General features: G+C 38.8%; 1 long non-coding RNA gene across 2 annotated transcripts in view; it reads right to left on the bottom strand.

Moving 5' to 3' along the window:
* The window catches only part of LOC114216824 (uncharacterized), a 65,294-nt gene that overhangs the window by 4,971 nt on the left and 37,334 nt on the right, over positions 1–22,989 (bottom strand). For both annotated transcript variants that reach the window (XR_003610842.2, XR_015769521.1), the window contains exon 3: positions 16,825–16,913. This is a non-coding gene — a long non-coding RNA (uncharacterized LOC114216824). The remainder of the gene's footprint in view (positions 1–16,824; positions 16,914–22,989) is intronic.

Below are 22,989 nucleotides of genomic sequence, written 5' to 3'. Positions count from 1 at the left end.
TATATTAAGCTGTGTAAGCTCTTTATATATTTTTATATATATTTATATATTTTGGATATTAACCCCTTATCGGATGTATGATTTGCAAATATCGTCTACCATTCAGTAGGTTGCCTTTTCGTTTTGTTGATGGTTCCCTTCACTGTGCAAAAGATTTTCCGTTTGATGTAGTCCCATTTATTTATTTTAGCTTTTGTTGTCCTTGCCTGAGGAGACTGGTCCAAAAAGTATTGCTTATGTCATAGAGCTTACTGCCTATGTTTTTTTTGCTAGGAGTACTATGGTTTCATGTCTTGCATTCAAGTCTTTAGCCCATTTTGAATTAAGTTTTGTGTAGGGTGTAAGATAGAGGTTCAGTTTCATTCTTTTGCATGTAGCTTTCCAGTTTTCCTGACCATTTATTGAAGAGGTTCTTTTCCCCATTGTCTCCTTCGTCAGAGATTAATTGGCCATAAATGTGTGGGCTTATTTCTGGGCTCTCTATTCTATTCCACTGATCCGTGCATCTGTTTTCATGCCAGTCCCATACTGTTTTGATTACTATAAGTTTTTAGTACAGTTTGAACCAGCTCTGTTCTTCTTTCTCATGATTGGTTTGGCTATTCAGGGTCCTTTGTGGTTCCATACAGATTTTAGGATTCTTTTTTCTAGTTCTGTAAGGAATTTTGCTGGTATTTTGGTGGGGATTGCAATGAATCTGTAGATTGCTTCAGCTAGTATGAACATTTTAACAATATTAATTCTTCCAATCCATGAGCATAGCATATGTTCCCATTTATTTGTGTTGTCTTCAATTTCTTTCATCAATGTCTTACCATTTTCAGAGTACAGATTTTTCGCCTCCTTGATTAAATTTATTCCTAGGTATTTTATTCTTTTCAGTGTAATTGTTTTCTTAATTTCTCTTTCTGAAAGCTTGTTATTAGTTGTATAGAAATGCAACTGATTTCTGTCTGTTAATTTTGTATCCTGTGACTGTACTGAATTTTATCTCCTGCACTGGGATACTTAGAAATTGGCCTGCCTGAATATTTTTGATTGATAGATATTTGAAGTACAAAACTCTTCATTAAAGTTTTTCAGATAACAAGAATGCCATATTATTTTCTTGTCACTTTATGTCCTGTGATCAAACCAATTTTGATCATTCTAACTATGCCATTATGCCATTGATTCTCAAACCTCTCTTAAGGTCCAATTGGCTGCTATAATTTTCCACTTGAATGGTTCATAGAAGCCCCAAACTCAGTGAGACTAAAAGATAATTCAAACCTATTCTGCCTTCTGTCTCCATCTTAGTTAATGACACAATAACTGTCAATCTTCTTAAATTGGAGAGGCATTTATTCTCATGTCTCCATCTTATTCATTCTTAGTGTGCAACTGGTCACTGTATACTGCAGATTCTCTTGCAGGAATGTCCCTCAAATTCGTCTACATCCTCCCTGTCTGGGTTCAGAGACTCATATCCTTTCTTGGACAGCTTCAGCAGCCTCCCCCCGCAGAGCCCTCTTGCTACCTTCCTCTCCTAAAGAGTCCAAGACCCACATCTCATCATGTCACTTCCTTGCTCTGAAACTTCAGGCTGTTGGAAGATCAAAATTCAGACTCCTTGGCTTAGTACTCACAGTTCTTCTTAGCCTGGTCCCAACCACCTCTACAGCCTAATGTCCCACCAAGTCACACACACCCCCCACCATCCCCTAGACTTTAGCCATGATCAGTTTTTCACCACTCTAAAAATAGGACTAACCCACTTTCCACACTTACCTTGGCTTGGCTCATTCCCTCTCTCTCAAATGCTTCCCCGCTCCCATCTTGGCTTAGCCAAATGCTACTCATTCTTCAATACCCATTTCAAATATATCCTCCCAGGAGAGGCCTTCCTTGATCTGTTCCCTGGCCCCACCCAAAGTTAATGGCTCCACTGTCCACATTGCCTCAACATTTTATTCACTTTACAATAATTAAACTCTCACCCACTATATGTGAGTGCCTTGCAAGAGGTTCCCTGTCTTGTAATTCATTTTGTCCTTGGTACTCGGTAGCATCTGATAAATGGATTAATGGGTAGAGGGATGGGTTGAGTAGTAAAGTTTAAATGTAGGAGCATGGGCAGACATTGGAGAGAAGGTACAGTAAGAAAATGGAGAAAGGGCAAAGGAAATCAGAAATCATGCCCCCTCATTCATACACTTCTAATCTTTTATTCAACTCATCCTTTTTCCTTCAAAAGCTGTTATAATGAATATCGATCTTCCTAATAGTCCCATGTCCTTCAACGCAATTTAAGAAGTTGGGAGGTTGAATTTATTTTCCAACTCTGCTTGCTAAATCTATGAAAAACATTCTTCTACAGTTTATTAGCAGAAATTTTATTGCCCTGTATAAATTTTATAGCAAACAACAGTACTATCAGCAACTTCCTCTTCTAGTCAAGATGGAATAACGGGTAGAAGATTTATCCTCCCATCTTAAACAACTAAGGAATTGGACAAAATATATAAAGCAATGGTTATCAAGGCATTGGATAGCAGACAAATACAGACAGTGATTCCTGAAAGACAAGAAACAAGGAGGTGAGTCCTATGATTGCCCCTGCTTACTGCTTGGAGAAGGTGTCTGGGTCACAGTGCAAGAAAGGGGAGTTCAGGGACGGGGCAGAAGACTCCTTGAGTTGAAGTGAAGGAGTTGAGAATCTGGGGAGATCAAGGCAACTAGAAAAGAGAGCTGTACAGAGAAAAAATTCTCTGAAACTTTTGGAGGTGACGGCTATGTCCATTATCTTGATCGTGAAGATGGTTTCACATGGAAATACACATGTGAAAACTTACCACATTGTGTACTTTAAATATGTGCAGTATATTTAATGTGAATTACACCTCAATAAAACCACTAAACATACAGCAATTATATGATAGAAGTATGGAGTTTCTATAGATAATTCTTTTCTGTTCTGCTTTGAATCAATGATATATCATACATAGTTCACGTAGATGGCCATTGAGTCATTGATTTGAAAGGTTTTTAATTGAAGTGCAAATAACTCACAAATTAAAAAAAGCTAAACATCCAATTGTTAACAAAAAAGAAAAACAAAAATCACATAGCAAGGTAAAACATAGGCAGTGAGACAAAAATAAACTGGAAGGGGGATGGAAAGTTAGCCACTTCTGTCCCAGAGAAAACCTGGGGATAGAGGGAGCTACTCCTCCACGAGCATCTCTCAGCTCACGGGAATGGGCACGGCCCCAATCTGACTCAAGCTGGGTAATCTCTGAAAAAAAAAAAAAAAAGATCGGTGTTTTTCACAGATTTTTCTCTTTCATATGAACGGATAACCCAACTTTACAGACAAGCAGATTGAGAAGCCTGGCTAATTCCCCCAATCACAAGTAGGGTTAGGAAGAAAAGGAGAAATTAAAACCACATGAGTATTCAATCTAATTTGCTAGGTAAAGTACTTGAACTCATGTGAAACTTCCTTGTTCTGGAATAGCAGGTGTTCACCAAAGTGGAGGGAGTATCTACAAACACACTTAAAGGACAAAGACTGCAGCAGAATTAGCAGTGAGTATATTCGCACACATTTTTAGGCCAATGGGATCATGAGACAGCACTGGAATCAAGCAGAGCATACTTAGAATTACTATATTTTTCCTAATGGCCTCACCATAATCTACAGTCACTTCAGGCTGGGGTAGGGGGACAGAGGTATGTGTGTGGTTGGGCAATGCTATGCAAGTTTTATTTTTTCTTTCATTCTTTTTGTATGTTTTCCCACACAGGGCTCATAGCCCTTTACAAGACTGAGGTTCTATTCGTTTGTGTTCTTTGAAAAACCAGTTGTGGAAAATTTTGGTTCTCATTTTTCCCGTTGTTCTATCCAACATCCACTAAGTATTTGGCTTTCCTTGGGATGCTCCAAGAAGCCTGATCACAGGCATAGATACCAGATGAAGGATGGTATTTGCTTGTGAGAAACAGTGTGGCTAGAAACAATTTTTTTAGAAATACTCTAGGAGACTTCAGTATTGTTTCATTTGCTTTCTTTGCTTGAGAGATGATCAGAATGATAATCAGAAATAATTCTCTATCAGGGCAGATCATGCAGAAAAGGTTGATCAAAATCGGGATGTTGATTTGGTTTGTGCCAAGTTGTGCTTGGAACTGTTGGAGATATACAGGAGAGTAAGCCCCAGACCTTGCTTTCAAGAAGTCAGTAACCTATTAAAGATGAAATGACCAGTAGACAAATGGCTGGAACGCAAAACAGAGTTCAAGTAGAGACCTAAGGCTGGGTTGGCAGATTTCAGCTGGAGAAGAATTTTGGGTTCTCCCCATCTTTTGCAGGCACCAGGCAAATCATTTTAAAGTGAACCCTAGGGCCGCCATCACAGGTATCCGGAAGTCACAAAATGGCTTCCAGATCAGACCAGCAGGCTGGGTTGTTGGGATCCTGGGTGTTGTGGCAGATTATTAAAAATCATGCCTACCTGTGACCATGCCCCTTTACAATGTGAGTTTGCCACTTTTCCCTTCAAGAGGTGACACTTCTTTCCCCTCCTCTTGAATATGGACTGATCTTGTGACTTGTTTTGATCACTCAAATGGGTCAAACTCACATCACATGAGCAAGCCTCGTTCAACATAATGAGTACTTCCTAATCCAGGTCTTCCTGAATCCCCCACCCCACCCCCAAATTTGCTCAGCCTTCAATTGTTTTAAGGTGTCACTTCCTTTGCTACCCTCCACTGTCAAGAATGTGCTGTCTCTCTTGCATCTAGGTGTGGCCTTGTGATTAGTTCTCATTACTGGAAGTGCAGGGAAGTGAAGTGTCACCTTCGGGTTGAGGCATTAAGAGGTGGTGGGCCTTCTCTGTGTTCCTACCACCCCCCCCCCCCTGCCTGTAAGGAAATGTCCTGGGATAACTATGAAGCCCTGTAAAGATCGTGGGGCTCAGAATGAAAGGAGTTGAATCCCTGGATTATTGCTTGGAGCAGAGTCCCCTGTCAGCTGGTATTACATGTGATGTGCCTAAGAAAAATGTATTGCATCAAGTTACTGAGATACTGAGATTGTTTTGAACAGCAGTTCATAAAACCAGTTGTGTGCTGATAAACGTTTAGCAACTGGATCTCCAAGTGAAACAAAACAAAACGAAACTCCAATTTGTAATTTGCTGATTTCCATGGTATAAATACTGCCACCGTGGCTGATTTCCAGCTACCAAAGTGAGGTCCCTGAACATAGAGTTGGGAAGCGATGCTAACCATTGGCTTTTGTGAGTCTGTATGAACTAACTCCAGAACACCACATGCATAACCTACCCTGGCTAGTTTACTCTGCCATCTTTTTTTTTTTTTTAAGTTATTTATTTGAGAGGGGGAGACAGAGAGAGAGAAAGAGAGAGAGCACAAGCAGGGGGAGGGGCAGAGGGAGAGGAAGAAGCAGGCTTCCCTCGGAGCAGGGAGCCCGATGCCAGGCTCGATTCCAGGACCCTGGGATCCTGACCAGAGCCGGAGGCAGACGCTTAACCGACTGAGCCACCCAGGCGCCCCTTACTCTGCCATCTTGAATGCAGACTGGGTTTGGTGAGAATCCAGTCAGTCCGTCACGTGGAGCCACAGACTGGATAAAGCCTGGGTCACCCTACAACCCTGACGACACTTGCTGCCTACATTGGCCTAGGACTTAAGGGTTTAGTTACTGAGATTTGAGGATTGTTTGTTAAAAGAAATTCAGTACCTCTTTAGAATCTGGCACAGTGCCTGGCACGTGGCAGGCATCCATAAATGTCTGCAGAAGTGAACTCTCAAAGCAAGTTCTTTTATGAAATTTGCATAATGTTCAAGCCTCGTATCCATTTTTTGGTGTTATTCTTAAGAATGCAGACTAGGAATGTTCAAAGTCCAAACAGTCAAATTAGCTTCTCACAATGTATATGTGAAATATATGCAAATACATATTATAAATATAAACATAATAATTTTCTTCTTTTCATCACATTTATTATGTGCTAACAAGATAGTCAACGTTAGAGAGATATATATCAGGTTGATACATATATGCTTATGATCACTATTCTTTAAAGTTATTTTGCCCAAAGCAGATACGTATCTTGGCTTTCTAGCTGGGTCTCAGCACTCTCATCTGTAAAGTGAGGGCTGTGAATTGCTGACATCCCTCAATCTAAGAGAGCTGAAAAGGCAATATTTTTATTTCTTTAAATTTTTTAATTTTTTTAAGTAGGCTCCACGCCCAGCATGGAGCCCAACACGGGGCTTGAACTCACAACCCTGAGATCAAGACCTGAGCTGAGATCAGGAGTCAGATGTCTACCAATTGAGCCACCCGGGGTCTCTGAACAGGTAATATTTTTAAAAAGGAACTTCTATAATATGCTCTAGAGTTAATTTTCTCATTTTTTAGTTTCTTCCCGGCTGTGAAGTTGTTTTGAAAATAGGACCTTAAAATAAACAGAGAAACCAACAAAACTAGGTCCTTGTAATATTGGAAAGGAGCCCAAAGACTTTAAACATATCTTAAGTGTGCACAGTGCAGAACAGAGGGCAAGCTGATTGTCAAATTTCTGTAGAGGGAATTTTGTTTAGCTATAAACCTTCCAGCAAATGGCATCAGGATTTGGATTGAAAACCCGTCCATATTTGCCCTTTCATTCAAATGTTTTCCTTAATGTGAGGTACAACTTTGGAAATGCATACATCAACTGAGATACATATATACATATTACAGGTTAAAAATTTTCTTCAATTCTGTTTAGTTTTGGAACTCATTAAAATGTGAATACTGATAAACCATGGGCTGTGTGTAGATCCACTCACTGAAAAGGGAGAAAAGGACATTTCTACGAAGAGATCAAACATAAGCTGGAATGGTACTTTTACCAGAGGCCATATAAGCCACACTACAGACATAAGTTGCCCCAAAAATCCTCTTACACTGCAAAGCTGCAGAAAATGTAGTTTGTGCCGTTTGTTCAAAAATGTCATCTTGAAATCTGAGTCTGTGTTCTCTTTAACAAGCCTGAAAAACGTGGATTTAAGGTATTTTCCTACATTTCTGATTCAGAGTTCTAAAACATATAATAAATACTAGTTGCTAAAGAATTGTATTAACTTAAAAATAGCCATCCTGTAGGAAAGGACAAAATGGGAATACACTTTGCTTATTCCTCAATATGAAAGCTCAGATTTAGACAGAACACTCCTTGCATCTGAGCTGAATTCAAATGGGAAAAAACCAATTTGCCAAAAGAATTAAATACCTCAAAAACTCATAACACTGTTGACCATTTAACTTTGACTCAACCGCCAAACACACAGGACACTTAAACTGCTAAAGGAAATTTCAGGGCAAGGAACAAAATTTAGGGCATGTGAGTTCAGCCGTCCTTGGCTTATGGGTGAAATCCTCCTTGGTGGCTGCTTTCATAATGGCTACAGCTCACCAAGCTCTGCTGGGGTAAAAATGTCCAGGCTTATCATCTCTGTACCAAAACAAGTCTTTGTTTAAACAGCAATTTGGAGTGGCAATTTTTTCAAAGTGGATAATATTCAACTTACTCCTTTTGGTCACATATTATGTTCTTTTCTTTTATGAATGGCAATGAATTATTTAGCTATTTATACCTTGGTGACACACTCTCACTCTGTTTCCAATTACTGGTCTGTTTCAACTCACTTATGTTTGCTATTTTCTAGAAAAGTATTCTCTGCAAATAGACTTGCACCAAACACTATGGTCCTTGTAGCACCCACCATAAGGCCATATGAAGGTCTTGAGCACCTTATGACACTCTTTGAAGCTTCTATAACTAAACCAATCCATACTAAACAGAATCCTATGGGGCACCTGGGTGGTTCAGTCATTAAGCGTCTGCCTTCGGCTCGGGTCATGATCCCAGGGTCCTGGGATCGAGCCCTGCATCGGGCTCCCTGCTCAGCGGGAAGCCTGCTTCTTCCCTCTCCCACTCCCCCTGCTTGTGTTCCCTCTCTCCCTGTCTCTCTCTCTGTCAAATAAATAAATAAAATCTTTAAAAAATAAATAAATAAAATAAAATAAAATTTAATGCTATATGTCATGGAACACTACATCAAAAACTAATGTTGTACTGTATAACATAATAAAATCAAATTCAATTTTAAAAAATTTAATGCCATATGACCTTTTGACCAAACATAGGATCAGAACCACTCCCACAAAAGGGATATGCTATTGAAGACTGCGGACAGGCCCCGGGGAAACATGCTTTCCAGGGAACTGAGGAGATGGATGCAGAGAACTTCCAGGGACATGTGCACACTCAGTCTATTTTTTCCCCTAAATGAGCATAGGGTCCTACTGATGCTAAGTTTAGCCAAAAGTCACTTGCCTATCTACTCTCCAGCTGGCCTCCAACGTTCTAGGGTATGTCCAAATATTTCCCTCTAAGGACATACATGATTTGCATAAATTCTTCTTCAGTGATACTGCAGTGAAGTTAAAAAAGGTTTCCCAGATCAAAAAAGAAAACAAACAAAACACCTCAACTTTGCATGTTCAATGTCACTTGCAGCTTTCAAGGGATGCTGGGGTGGAGGCTGGAAGGATAACTTCACAAGATAGGCTGAACCTGCCCTTGTTCTCTTTGGCCACCTTGCTTCCAAGATGATTCTATATTCTTCCCTAAATAAACTAGGTATTTAATCTAATCACAGTGGGTGTGTGGGTGTGTGTGTGTGTGTGTGTGTGTGTACACATTCATGCACACTCACACCATATGGTTTCTTCCAACAGTTGCACTGAAATCTGCAACTGTCATTCAGAACCTCCTTTATGTATCATAAATGAGATTTAACATTTGAACATTTGGCTAAATTGAAGGAAGAGAGGGATGGTGGGAACAATGGGTAGAAATGCAATGTATTAGAAAAGCACAAGAACATTATAATGAATTTAAGTTAAAAAGAGGGCACCATTCTGGATAATAATGACCAACTGAACACACACATTACATCTGCCATAGAGCCACAAGGGCAAAGAGAAGTGAGGGAAGACAACAGCAATAAAATTTTGGAAGCTGGAAAACGGATGGATAAGTGGTTGATGGACTTAAGAGGTTCAACTCAGCTGAATTCTAAGCCAGCAGCGGGGAAAGCCGAGAAACAACCCATTTTGCACCTTAGAATTCCCTAAGAGCTCAGGGATTGGTAGCAGCCGTAGAAATGGCAGCCAAGGTAAGGCGAAAAACAGGAGGCTTCATTGAAAATCTGTGTTAAGAAGTTAGGTCCCAAAGTGTCTCCTTCACTCCAAACAGCCAAGAGACACAGATTCTACCGCATGTTCGCAGAAGACTGAAGTTTTATTCATTGAGTGAATGAGGACAGCAAATCTCCTGACCAGGAAACACCAGGTACAGCAGATGCTAGAAATACTAAAATAACCATAAGGAGAATAAGGGAAATTTCACATACTAACTGTTGACTCGGCCAGCTTTCTTTTCCCAATCTGCTTTTCAAATGCTGGCAAAAGATGGTAAGGGTCCTCCCTTGGGAATCTGACCAGTTCAGAGGAAAAATATATTAACATTGAGCATTTCCTAATGAAACAGGTCAGGCAGATCACCCTACACTGCTTCCCACAATTGAAAAACCTACTCATGTGTCCAAAGCTTTATAATGTACTCAGACATTCAAGGGTCACCAGATACAAGAGAATACAAAACAAAGTGAACAAAACAACCGAACAGAAAATAGGAAGAAACAAACTTTGCAGAGAGAAGAAAACTGCTTTTAAAAAAGGATTATTTATGTCCTCAGAGAGACAAAATATTATGTCCATAAAACAGGAACAAGTTGATATGAAAAAAGAACGTTCAGAATACACAGAGAGTTGAAGAACTATTGGAAATAAAATTAAAATTCAATAAAAGATTAGGAAGATAAAGTTGAGAACATCTCTCAAAAAAAAAAAAGAGCAGAGTAAAAGTATATGATTAAAAACAGAAGAAAAAAACATAAGGCACAATTCAGAAGATCCAGATTTGAATAATGTGAGTTCATTTTATAGAAGGGAATTGGGAATATTATTTTAAATCATTTGCTGAGGTAGTCTTATGAATTCTTAAGTTTTATAAATTGTTTCTTTTCAAGTTTTAGCTATTTTCTTATTTATAGCTTATTTATAGTTTTCTAAAAGTAGTGGGGGAATGTGTACAGTTTAAGAGGCAAATAGGTCTATAAGACTTACAAAGAGTAATAGCTGTCCCTTTCTCCCATTCCTGTGTTCCACAAACAAAAGGCAGGGAAAAACAGAAAGGAAGACATCACCAGTAAAATAATTCCAGAACACTTCCCAAAATTGAAAGATTTGAATTTCCAGTTTGAAAGAGCTCGTCGTAATGGAGAAAAATAGGTCCACATCAAGGCAGGGTTTTAAATCACTTGGGACAAAGAAAAAAATCTTTCCAGAGACACAGAGAGAGAGATGAAAAACACCCCAGCTTTTATATAAAGGATCATGAATCATTATGGCATTTTATTTTTCCACAGCAATGCTGGAAGCTAGAAAACAATGGAACAATGCCATCAAAACTTGAAGGAAAAATCATTTCCAACCTAGAATTCTACATTCAGTGAAACTATGAATTAAGTGTAAGAGCAAAATAAAACACCTATAGTCTCAAACATTTCACCTCCCATGCCCTCTTTCTTGGGAAACTACTGGGGGAGGTGCTCACCAAAAAAGACAGTAAACCACAAAAAAGGAAAATACAAGAAAAGGCAGTAGGAGAACCAAGTGAAGAAGAAGGCACAAAAGAATACCGAATATGGTAGTGAAGGGAGAGTCTAGGATGACTGTTCAGCGGGCCTAGGGAGCAAGCTGTCCATATTTAAGATCAGAAGTCTTGGAAGAGACTTCTCTGAAAAAAAGAAGAAACTGATAGAGTATCTAATGTATTCAAACTTACTGAGAGGAAAAATAGAGAAGAGTCTGGGGGTGAAGTATTCGTAGGTACATAGAAAACTAAACAAACAGAAAAAAATTATCTATTCCAGGGAAAACAAAAAGTTATGCAATAAAAAAAAAAGTGGTCATAGTCTACTTCATGACGTAGCTGTGACTAGCATTCATGACACAGCCGTAGTAATTAAACACAGAATATTGTTCCAGTTGTTCAATACAGCTACACTAGGAGAACAGGGGATGGAAAGTGTCCTTGTATGAGATGGTAGGGGGACAACTTTAGCACTGAAAAATCAAGAAGTAGCAGTGTAAGGATTTCATTTAGAAAAAGGGAGACAGAATGGCTGGCTCCATTTGGCGGAGCATGCAACTCTTGATCTCAGGGTTGTGAATTCGAACCCCATGCTGGGCGCAGAGTTTACTTTTTGAAAAGAGATTAAAGAGGTCACGTACCGAATGGAGCACTGGGTGTTATACGCAAACAATGAATCATGGAACACTACATCAAAAACTAATGATGTAATGTATGGTGACCAACATAACATAATAAAAAATAAGGAAAAAAAAAGAGAAAAAAAGGGGGGAAGCAAATACCAAACGAAAGAAGGAAAGAAGTTGAAGGGGGCTGTCTCTGGGGACTGGGAAATGCTGGGGGAGGGGAGAGTAGAGGGGAAGAGGTCAGGTACAGCTGTCCTCCACAAGTCTTATAGACCTATGTGCCTCTTAAACTATGTATATTCCCACACAACTTCTAGAAAATTAAACTATAAATAAGAAAAAAGAAACAACTAAAACCTTTTTTAAAAGAAATAATTCATAAAACTTAAGAATTCACAAGAATATCTCCGCAAATGATTTAAGGTACTTCAATTTTTTTCTACAAAATTAACACAAGGTTATTGATTAGGATGTGTGCAAATTAGGTGACAAAAATGCCACAGTTTAAGAAAAGAGTATATGGGAAATGCAGCATACTAGAACAGATAAAACAAGATTACATTTTTTGATGCAGAAGAATGAAACTCGACCATTCTCTAACACCATTCACAAACACCATTCACAAACATAAACTCAAAGTGGATGAAAGACCTCAATGTGAGACAGGAATCCATCAAAATCCTAGAGGAGAACATAGGCAGTAACCTCTTTGACATCGGCCACAGCAACTTCTTTCAAGATACATCTCCAAAAGCTACTGAAACAAAAGCAAAAATGATCTTTTGGGACTTCATCAAGATAAAAAGCTGCTGCACAGCAAAGGAAACAGTCAACAAAACAAAGAGGCAGCCCACAGAATGGGAGAAGATATTTGCAAATGACACTACAGATAAAGGGCTGGTATCCAAGATCTATAAAGAACTTCTCAAACTCAACATTCAAAAAACAAATAATCAAGTCAAAAAGTGGGCAGAAGATATGAAAAGACACTTCTCTGAAGAAGACATACAAATGGCTAACAGACACATGAAAAAATGTTCATCATCATTAGCCATCAGGGAAATTCAAATCAAAACCACACTGAGATACCACCTTACACCAGTTAGAGTGGCAAAAATGGACAGGGAAAGAAACAACAAATGTTGGAGAGGTTGTGGAGAAAGGGGAACCCTCTTACACTGTTGGTGGGAATGCCAGTTGGTACAGCCACTTTGGAAAACAGTGTGGAGGTGCCTCAAAAAATTAAAAATAGAGCTACCCTGTGACCCGGCAATTGCACTACTTGGTATTTACCCCAAAGATACAGATGTAGTGAAAAGAAGGGGCACCTGTACCCCAATGTTCATAGCAGCAATGTCCACAATAGCCAAACTGTGGAAAGAGCCGAGATGCCCTTCAACAGATGAATGGATAAAGAAGATGTGGTCCATATACACAATGGACTATGACTCAGCCATCAGAAAGGACGAATACCCAACTTTTACATCCACATGGATGGGACTGGAGGAGGTTATGCTGAGTGAAATAAGTCAAGCAGAGAAAGTCAATTATCATCTGGTTTCACTTATTTGTGGAACATAAGGAACAGCATGGAGGACATTAGGAGAAGGAAGGGAAAAATGAGGGGGGGGAATCGGAGGGAGAGACGAACCATGAGAGACTATGGACTCTGAGAAACAAACTGAGGGTTCTAGAGGGGAGGGGGTGGGGGGGCGGGTCAGCCCGGTGATGGGTATTAAGGAGGGCACGTACTGCACGGAGCACTGGGTGTTATACGAAAACAGTGGATCGTGGATCACCACATCAAAAACTAATGATGTACTGTATGGTGACTAACATAACATAATAAAATTTTAAAAAAAAGATTACGTTTTTTGGCTATTTGTCCACTAGATTAACTTACTAAATGAGAAGTTTAGCTTAAGGTTAATAAGACCCAACAGAAGTAAACTATTGAAAACAACTTATTCCTAATTTCAAAATTTGTGTGAGGTTAACAAAAATGATATACAGTAAACTGGCTTTCTAGAGTATAAACTGTGAAAAAATAACTATGAAAAGAATCTGTCTCTCTCTCAATAAATGACAAGCTGATTTCAAGGAGAGAAGAGGATTACTAAAACACTGAATCTAATCCTTCTAGAACACTATACAATTAAGGTTAATGACCATAGACATTACTAAGGAACTCCATAATCCTGATGTCTTCCAAATTAAAAATGGAAATAATTTAAATTTAGTGATAAGCACATTTTGCTGAATTTTAAAACTTTGACAATCCATGCTCCATATGGAGTGTATATACTGTTCAATTAACCAAATTAATCCTTTCCTAACCATTGTTAATTAATTACAATTTACTGTCTCTATTAACAGATGATGGTGATCAATTAATCCTCTGGTAACTTGGCAATAACTAGTCACAAACTCAAGGAATTATTTTGAGAATCAAGTGTATTTTATGTAGGATCTCTAATTCCAATTATATATATGTTCTGGGTTACCTAAGCACATCTGTGTTAAAATCCAAAATTGTATGTAAACTATTATTTACCAGATTTGCTTGAGGAAGTCAGGTAAGCTAAATGCCATCAAGTAAAACAGATGATTCCCAGGAGACAAAAATACACTGCATCTGCCAAAAAATCTTGTGTCCTTGATAGCTAAATTCAATCTCAATTTCTACAATTTGTGTATAACAAAGAGGTTACACTGTTAAAATGTGTGTCCTTGGGAACGTTCTGGAAGACAGAACCAAGTGAACTTGCACTACCATCATCATCATCACATGTGGAGCTTTTATAAAACTGTGTACCTGGCCTTTAAAACTCTTAAAGAGCTGAAGTTTTCATTTCTCTAGAGTTCTGAGATAGGAAAATTTACAGCAACAGCGTACATTTTGAATCTAGATGTCCAAGAAGTTTTTTTAAAAAGGAAATTTCAGTAGTACTGTCAGTTCCTCAACAAGCACTTTTGAGTTATCCAGAGAGAATCTACCATATTACCATGTGCTTAGGAATACAAAGACAAGGTCATAGCTCATGTACATCAAAATAACTGCAAGTAAGTTCAGCCTCAATAGTAATCAAATACATCCAAACTAAACCAAAATACTATTTCTACCTGCCAAGTTGATAAAAGATGTAAAAAAAAAAAAAGTCACAGTGACAACTTATAGGGCTTGTAAGACTGTTAATCGGTATAATATTCCCAGAGATCAATTTGTATTAAAAGATAAAAAATATTTATATCCTTTGAATTCACTTATACTTTTAAGAATCCTAAAAAAAGATAAATCAGTGGTATGTAGAAGTCCCTTTGTATAAAGTAACTTATAGTACTAAACATTGTTACTATATAATGTCTAATAATAGGAGACTGGTTAAATAAATTCTAGGCTAATCATATTAGATAGCTGAAAATCATGTTTTAGAAGAATGTTGAATGTTATGTAAAAGATATGCTAGATTGTAGGGGTACCTGGGGGGCTCAGTTGGTTAAGTGTCTGCCTTTGGCTCAGGTCATGGTCCCAGGGTCCTGGGATGGAGCCCCACGTTGGGCTCCCTGCTCAGCAGGGGGTCTGCTTCTCCCTCTCCCTCTGCCCCTCCTCCCTGCTCGTGGGCTTGAGCTCTCTCTCTCTCTCTTTCTCAAATAAATAAATAAATAAAATCTAAAAAAAAAAAAGATGTGATAGATTGTAGGCAAATCTGGACAAAAATCAATATGTAAAAAATGAAAATATATATTCATAGCTAAAGAGAGCTAAAGAGAAGGGAAAAATATATGTCAAACTGTACTTATGATGTGGGAAACAAAAGCAGAAGACAAATTATTAAAATTCCTTACTACCTATAGCCCATTGACCAGTCCTTGAAACAGGCAGAGTGACATTCCTCCAGAGTGACATTAACATCAACTGCCTCGATGTTAATACTTTGCTAAGGGCAACAGGTAATCTTAGCCCAACCCCCAAGATCCTGTAAGTCTACTTTAACATATAAAAATTCCTTTGGAAAGTTCCCTTATCTCTACCCCCCAAGATACATGTTGGCAATCATTCCCCAAGCATATGACCCACCGATATACATCTAAAGGGTCTCATGACTCAGGTTTTATTAAACAGTAACAAATGACCCTTTCCCAAAAATAAGATTAGCCCCCTCAAGGTCCTGGAAACCTTGCTTCCAAAATTCCTTAGAGACTTAAGCTATCTCTAACCCCCTCCCAACTTGAAAGTACATAATGGGCCACTCCTCACAACCCCAGTGCCGCTCCTTCTGCCCACGGGTCCTGCCCCCTTGCTTTAATAAAACCACCTTTTTGCACCAAAGACATCTCAAGAATTCTTTCTTGGCTTCGAACCCTAAGGTCTTTCCTACATCCCTTACTGGTTGGATTTTTATTTTCTTCTTTTGTGCTTTTCCTACACTGAATGTAATAAAAAGGTTGCTTTTACTGGGATTACAATCTGCTAAAATTTTTGACATTACTTCAATGAAACCAAATGCAAACTAAATGAAAGTAGCCTAACAAAATAAATGCCAAGCCAAGGGGTAATGAAGTATTTGTGTGTGCTGTCCTCTTTATGTAAATTTGGTAAGTAATCCATCATCATTCAGGCACTTTCAAATCAGAATTTCTTTGTAGGGGCAATGGGTGTGAACAAAGCAGCCCAGCTAACCGCTGACCACCCACATCGCCATGGAAAGGGTGCTCAGTGTAAAGCTGCAATTTGCAACCCTGGGATGGGTATTGTCGCTGTGGGATTCTGACTGATTTTCAGTGCTGGACCTGATCACAGATTTCATTCATGTAAACCTGCCCTAATGAATGCAGCACTCAACTCTGGATATTTCTCTAATGCAGCATCATGACTCTCTTTCCTACCAACAAAAATCCTCAAATATTAGGAGACTGATAGGTGGAAAAATCTGAGCTCTACATTGTCAATTTTATCTGGGGAGTTTATTTTTCATGTCATGTATATAAATGTAATATAACCACAGGACGAAAAAAAAATCAAATATGACAGGAGGGTACAATATGAAAAGCAAATCATCCTCCCTTTTGGGCCCACTCCACTTTAACACTTTGTTGGGTTATGTTTCCAGATAATTTCCACGCGTATATACAAATAATGAATGAGACCGTATTACATACATAAGCCTACACCCTGCCCCTCTCACTTAGTAATAGTTCTTGGGTGCTCTGTCATATTAGTGCATTTAGATCTACCTGATTTTTTTTAATAACTACATGGATTTATTATTATTCACTTGTGGAATCCCACTGAGTAACTTTAAATAAGCACATTGAAACAGTAGTTCAACACTGGACCCTTAAACTGAAACCTGGTTAAGGAAGTCAAATGAATAAGGAATGAGGCAGGTTATGATGTTACCTTAGCAGAAGATTACCTGTTTCCAGGGTTGATGAGAAATCATATATTTTGTAGAATCTCAAAGAGCTCAGAGGTCACTTTCTCCTATATTCTTCACTCAGATCCCTGGATTTAAAAAAAAAAAAAATTATGTAAGCTTCATATTGAAGTATAATATATATACAAGAAAAATTTAGGCCCCTTTCATTTCTGAATATACATTCAAAATTCCAAAAGGAGGGGCACCTGGGTGGCTCAGTCGGTTAAGCATCTGCCTTTGGCTCAGGTCATGATCTCAGGGTCCTGGGATCAAGTCCTGCATCAGGCTCTCCACTCAGCAGGGAGTCTGCTTTTTCCTCTCACTCTCCCTCTCTCAAATAAAATAAATAAAATCTTTTAAAAAATTCTGAAAGATAATATTAGCCAATTAATATAAAAATGGAACAACAATACAACAAAAACAGATCATGTTTACACTAAGAATTAAAGGATTGTTTACAACAGACTAAGAGAAGTCACTTATGATCTCAATGCATGTAGAGAAATAACTTGATATAGTTCAATATTTATAACAAAAAACTCAGCAGTCTAGAAGTGATTTTCCTTACTTAATAAAACTTACCTCCAACATTATATTTATTATAGAAAATTTAAAAGCATTCCTCTTATGATCTGGAATACAATAAAGATGCCCACTGAAAGGGCCGCTAATTAATATGGTACTGGAAATGTTAGCCAGAGGCACAAGAAAAGAAAAAGAAGTATGAGGCTGAGTATTAGAAGGAAATATATGAGATTGTCATTATTTTCAGATAAGTTCATCTCCCTAGAAAGGTCAACAGAATATAAGCTAGTAAATCTAATAAATAAGTTGAGCAAAAGTGCCAGATAAAAAAACAGCTTACAAAGTACAATGTGTTCCTCTACCTCAGAAACAAATAATATCATTGATAAAATAAAAAAGAATTTACTGAGCAACCATTTAATCCAAGAATATATGACTTCTTTGGAGAAAACTTAAAAATTTACTAATGACTATAAAAGATGATCAGTGTAAAAGGGGGAAAAATTCATTTTCTTTGATAGTAAGACAATATTCTAAAGGTCTCAATTCAATCTAAATTAATTTATAAATTCAATCCAATCAAAATCCAAGGTGGATTTTTTTAAGAAACACAATAGATTTACTCTAACATTTGTATAGAAAATAAAGGTCATTAGGAGCTAAATCAACCTCAAAAAGAGAAGTTTAGGGATGCATCCTGCTCAGTAGTAAGATCTTAAGATCTATGGGATCTGTAGTGATATCCCCTTATATTTCTCATATAATTTGTGGCTTCTCTTTTTTGCTTGATCAGTCTAGCGGGAGGTTTTTCAATTTTACTGATCTTTTCGAAAGCCAGGTTTTGGCTTAATTTTTCTATTGTTTGTACATCTTCTATTGCATTGATTTCTATTCTTATTTTATTTCTTTCCTTCTACTTACTATGGGTTTATTTTGCTCTTTTTCTAGCTTCTTAGGTAGAATTTTCAGTAATTGACTTTGGATTATTTATCTTATCCAATATCAATGTAAATATTTAAAGCTATTCCACAAACTTTGATATGCTATATTTTCATTTTCATTCAACTAAAAATATTTTCTAATTTCTTTTTTCAGCTCTGGATTACTTAGATGAATGTTAATTTAAAATATATAGAAACATGTTTTATAGCCCAGAATATGATCTATATTGGTGAATGTTCCATGTGAACTTAGAGTGTGTATTACGTTGTGAGTGGAATGTTCTATAAATGTCAGTTAGATTAAGTTGCTTGACTATGTTTTTCAAGTTTTCTATATCCTCCCAGATTTTCTGTATTCTTATTCTATCAGTTACTGAAAAAAGTGTTGAATTCATTCATCAAGAAAAAAGGGAGGGGCGCCTGGGTGGCTCAGTCGTTAAGCATCTGCCTTCGGCTCAGGTCATGATCCGGGGGTCCTGGGATCGAGCCCCGCATCGGGCTCCCTGCTCGGTGGGAAGCCTGCTTCTCCCTCTCCCTCTGTCCCTCCCCCTGCTCATGCACTCTCTCTCTCTCTCAAATAAATAAATAAATAATAAAATCTTAAAAAAAAAATCTTCCCATAAGGAAAACTCCAGGCTCAGATTATTACACTAGTGAATTTTACCAAATATTTAAAAGAAGAAATATTACCAATCTGATACAAACTCTTTCAGAAATTAATGGAGGAAGGAATACTTCCCGACTCATTTTATGTGGCCAGCAGAATCATGATACCAATCAGAAAAAAATTATGAGAAGAAAACTACAGACATCCTTCATGAACATAGCTACATATCTTGTCAACAAAGTATTAGCAAGTCAGGGGTCCCTAGGTGGCTCAGTCAATTCAGCGGCCTACTCGGTTTCAGCTCAGGTCCTGATCTCAGGGTCCTGGGAGTGAGCCCTGCATGGAGCCCCACATGGATGGAGCCCTACATGGGGCCCAGCATTAGGCTCTATGTTCAGTGGGGAGTCTGCTTCTCCCTTCTCTCTCACCCTCTGTCCCTCCTCCCTCCCCCTACCCCCCACCCCCCTCACACATGCATGCTCTCTCTCAAATAAATAATAAATAAATAAATCTTTCAAAAAGAACAGAGTAATTTGCCTTATTGACTAAAAAAACCTATGCCAAACTGAGGGTTACAGAAGGGAGGGGGTAGGGGATGGGGTAACCGAGTGATGGGTATTAAGGAAGGCACGGGTTGTGATGTGCACTGGGTGTTATACGTGACTAATGAATCATTGAACACTACATCAAAAACTAATGATGTTCTATATGCTGGCTAATTGAACATAATAATAAAAAATTTTTTTTTAATTAAAAAAAAACCTATGCCATTATGATCATCTTCTTACATGAAGAAAAAAAGTATTTCTGGTTCTCACAACTTCTATTCAACATTGTATTTGAAGTCTTATTCAGGGTAATAAGAAAGAAATTATATATAGATATATATAATAGAAAATAAAATAACACAAATAAATAAAACTATTCATGTGTTGATAACATGACCAAGTTTGTAAAAAAAAAAAAAATCCTGAGGTATCTACAAAAAGCTATGAGAATACTACAGTGGACCGAATGTTTGTGTCCCACCCCCCCAAATTCAAAACTGAAATCTTAACCCCCAACGTGATGGTATTAGGAGGTAGGGCTTCTGGGAGGTGATTAGGTCATGTGGTTGGAGTGCTTATGAATGGATTAGGGCCCTGATAAAAAAAGATTCTAGGAAGCTCTCTCATCCCCTTCTACCATGTGAAGACACAGCAAGCAAGGAAGCAGACCCTCACCAGACACCAAATCTGCCAGTGTCTTTTACGTGGATTTCCCAGCCTCTAGAACTGTAAGACAGAAGTTTCTGTTGTTTATAAATCACCCAGTCCATGGTATCCTGGCATAGCAGCTCAAACAGACTACGACAAATATGTAAGTTTAGCAATGTCACAGGATACACGGTTAATATAAAAAAATCAAGTATTTCTATATATTAAAAATGTAGAATTGGAAAAACTGATAATTTAGGCTTTTCTATCCTTAATTAAGGATCCTGTCCTCCTTGTAAAAGATCAATGAACCATATATGGGTGGGTCTATTTCTACACTTTCTATTCTCTTCTGACGATAGATATATCTATCTCCATGTCAATACCACGGTGTCTTTTTTTTTAAGATTTATTTATTTATTTATTTGAGAGAGAGAGAGAGAGAATGAGTGGGGAGAGGAGCAGAGGGAGAAGGAGACAGAGAATCTCCAGCAGACTCTTTGTTGACTGCAGAGCCCCACGTGGCGCTCGATCTCATGACCCTGAGATCATGATCTGAGCTGAAACCAAGAGTTGGATGCTTAACCAACTCTGCTACCCAGGCACCCCATGTTTGAACAATACTCTTAAGAAAAAGAAAGGGCATGCAACAGACTGGGAGAAAGTATTAGCAAAACAGATATCTAATAAAACAATCTATATCCAGAATATATAAAGAGCTCTTAAGAACCAATAAGGAGAAGACAAATAATCCAATTAAAAATGAGCAAAAGAGGTGGGGCGGAGGAAGATGGCGGAGGAGTAGGAGACCTGGATTTCGTCTGGTCTCAGGAATTCAGCTGAATAGGGATCAAACCATTCTGAACACCTACGAACTCAACAGGAGATCGAAGAAGAGAGTAGCAACAACTCTCTGAACAGAGAAGCGACCACTTACTGGAAGGTAGGACGTGCAGAGAAGTGAATCCGAGGCGATATTCGGCAGGATAGACGGCGGGGGAGGGGCCTCCGTCGGCCGCTTCTGGCAAGTGATAGAGCCGCGGAGCACAAAATCGGAACTTTGAGAAGTCGGCTCCGCGGAGGGACGTCGCTCCAGTGGCTAAGCGGGGGGTGGAACCCTCGCGGGACAGTGTGGTCTCAGGACCCTCGGGGTCACAGAAAGACCGGGGGTGCCTGAGTGCGCCAGAGCTCCCAGGTATCGGAGCGGGGAAGCCGGCTGCAGAGACGGAGCCGAGGCGTGGGCTCTCAGCTCGGGGTGGGCCATAAACCGTGATCCGCGGCCCAGTCGGGCCACTGCGCCTCCAGCAGGGACCCAACAAGCGGCAGATCCAGGGAGACTCCCCTTCCTCCCCCGGGAGGAGCGGCGCGGGAGCGCACCGCGGGGATTTGCTGAGTTTGGAGACTCCACACGGGGTCGGGTGCCAGAGATAGAAATGCTCTGTCACAGGCCGGGTGAGCACGGAGTGCGGCCGGAGACCGGGGACAAGGGAGTGACTGCTTTTCTCTGGGGGCGCACTGAGGAGCGGGGCCCCAAGTTCTCGGCTCCTTCAGGTGGAGATTGGGAGGCCACCATTTTCACCCTGGTCCTCCAAAGCTGTACCGAGAGATTGCAGGGAACAAAAGCTCCTGAGAGCAAACCCTAGCAGCTTGCTTAGCCCGGACCGACAAGGGCGGGGCAATCCCGCCTCCGGCAAAGACTTTTGGGAACCATGGCAACAGGGCCCTCCCCCAGAAGATCAGCACGAACAGCCAGCAAGCCAAGACCAACTTTACCGATCGAGGAGAACAGGAGATCTCCAGCGATAGGGGAAAACTGCACATAGAATTCATGGCTTTTTTTTACTATGATTCATTAGTTTTTCAAAGTTATTTTTTTAACTGTTTTTTTTAATTTTTCTTTTTCCCTTTTTCAAACAACATCTTATCAATCCCTTTTTTAAAAAAACATTTTTTATTTTTCATTTTTAGAGTCATATTTTATCCCTTCATAGCAGTTACCCTTTTTTTGGCATATATATATAAGTTGTTCTCTCTTTAAAATTTTAAGATAGTTTCTTCTAACAGATCAAAATATACCCTAAATCACTAGTGTATGGCTTTGTTCTAGTCTCCTGCCTGATCACATTCTCTCCCTTTTTTTCTTTTTTTTTTTTTAAATCTTCTTTCTTTTTTCAAACAACTTCTTATCTTATCAATTCCTTTTATAAAATCTTTTATACTTTTTATCTTTACAGTCATCTTCCATCCCTTCATTGTATCAACCCTTATTTTGTACATATATGTCTTTCTTCCTTTAAAATTTTAGGAGGCACTTTTTTCTAACAGACCAAAATACGCCCAAAATCTAGTGTGCGGCACTGATCTATGGACTAGCCTGACCATATCTGATCATATTCTGGTTTTTTTGTATTGTTCTGTTTTTGTTTTTATCTTTTTCTTTTTCTGTTTTTTTTTTCTCTTTTTTCTGTCTTTCCCTTTCTTTTCCCCTGGTTTCAGCTCTTTTCTGATTTGTATAGAGTATATTTGCTGGGGACGTTGTTAATCTGTTAGCATTTTGGTCTCTCATTCATCTGTTCTCCTCTGGACAAAATGACAAGACGAAAAAAATCACCTCAGCAAAAAGAACAAGAGGTAGTACCGTTAGCCAGGGACCTATTAAATGCGGACATTAGTACGATGTCAGACCTAGAGTTCAGAATCATGACTTTAAAGATACTAGCTGGGCTTGAAAAAAGCGTGGAAGTTATTAGAGAAACCCTTCCTGGAGAAATAAAAGAACTAAAATCTAACCAAGTCGAAATCAAAAAGGCTATTGATGAGGTGCAATCAAAAATGGGGGCACTAACTGCTAGGATAAATGAGGCAGAAGAGAGAATCAGCGATATAGAAGACC

The sequence above is a fragment of the Eumetopias jubatus genome, unplaced genomic scaffold, assembly GCF_037043125.1.
Source record: "Eumetopias jubatus isolate StellerSeaLion01/CBP00866 unplaced genomic scaffold, mEumJub1_p1.0 scaffold_11, whole genome shotgun sequence".
NCBI lineage: Eukaryota > Metazoa > Chordata > Mammalia > Carnivora > Otariidae > Eumetopias > Eumetopias jubatus.
This window is presented reverse-complemented; position numbering and strand designations above follow the sequence as displayed.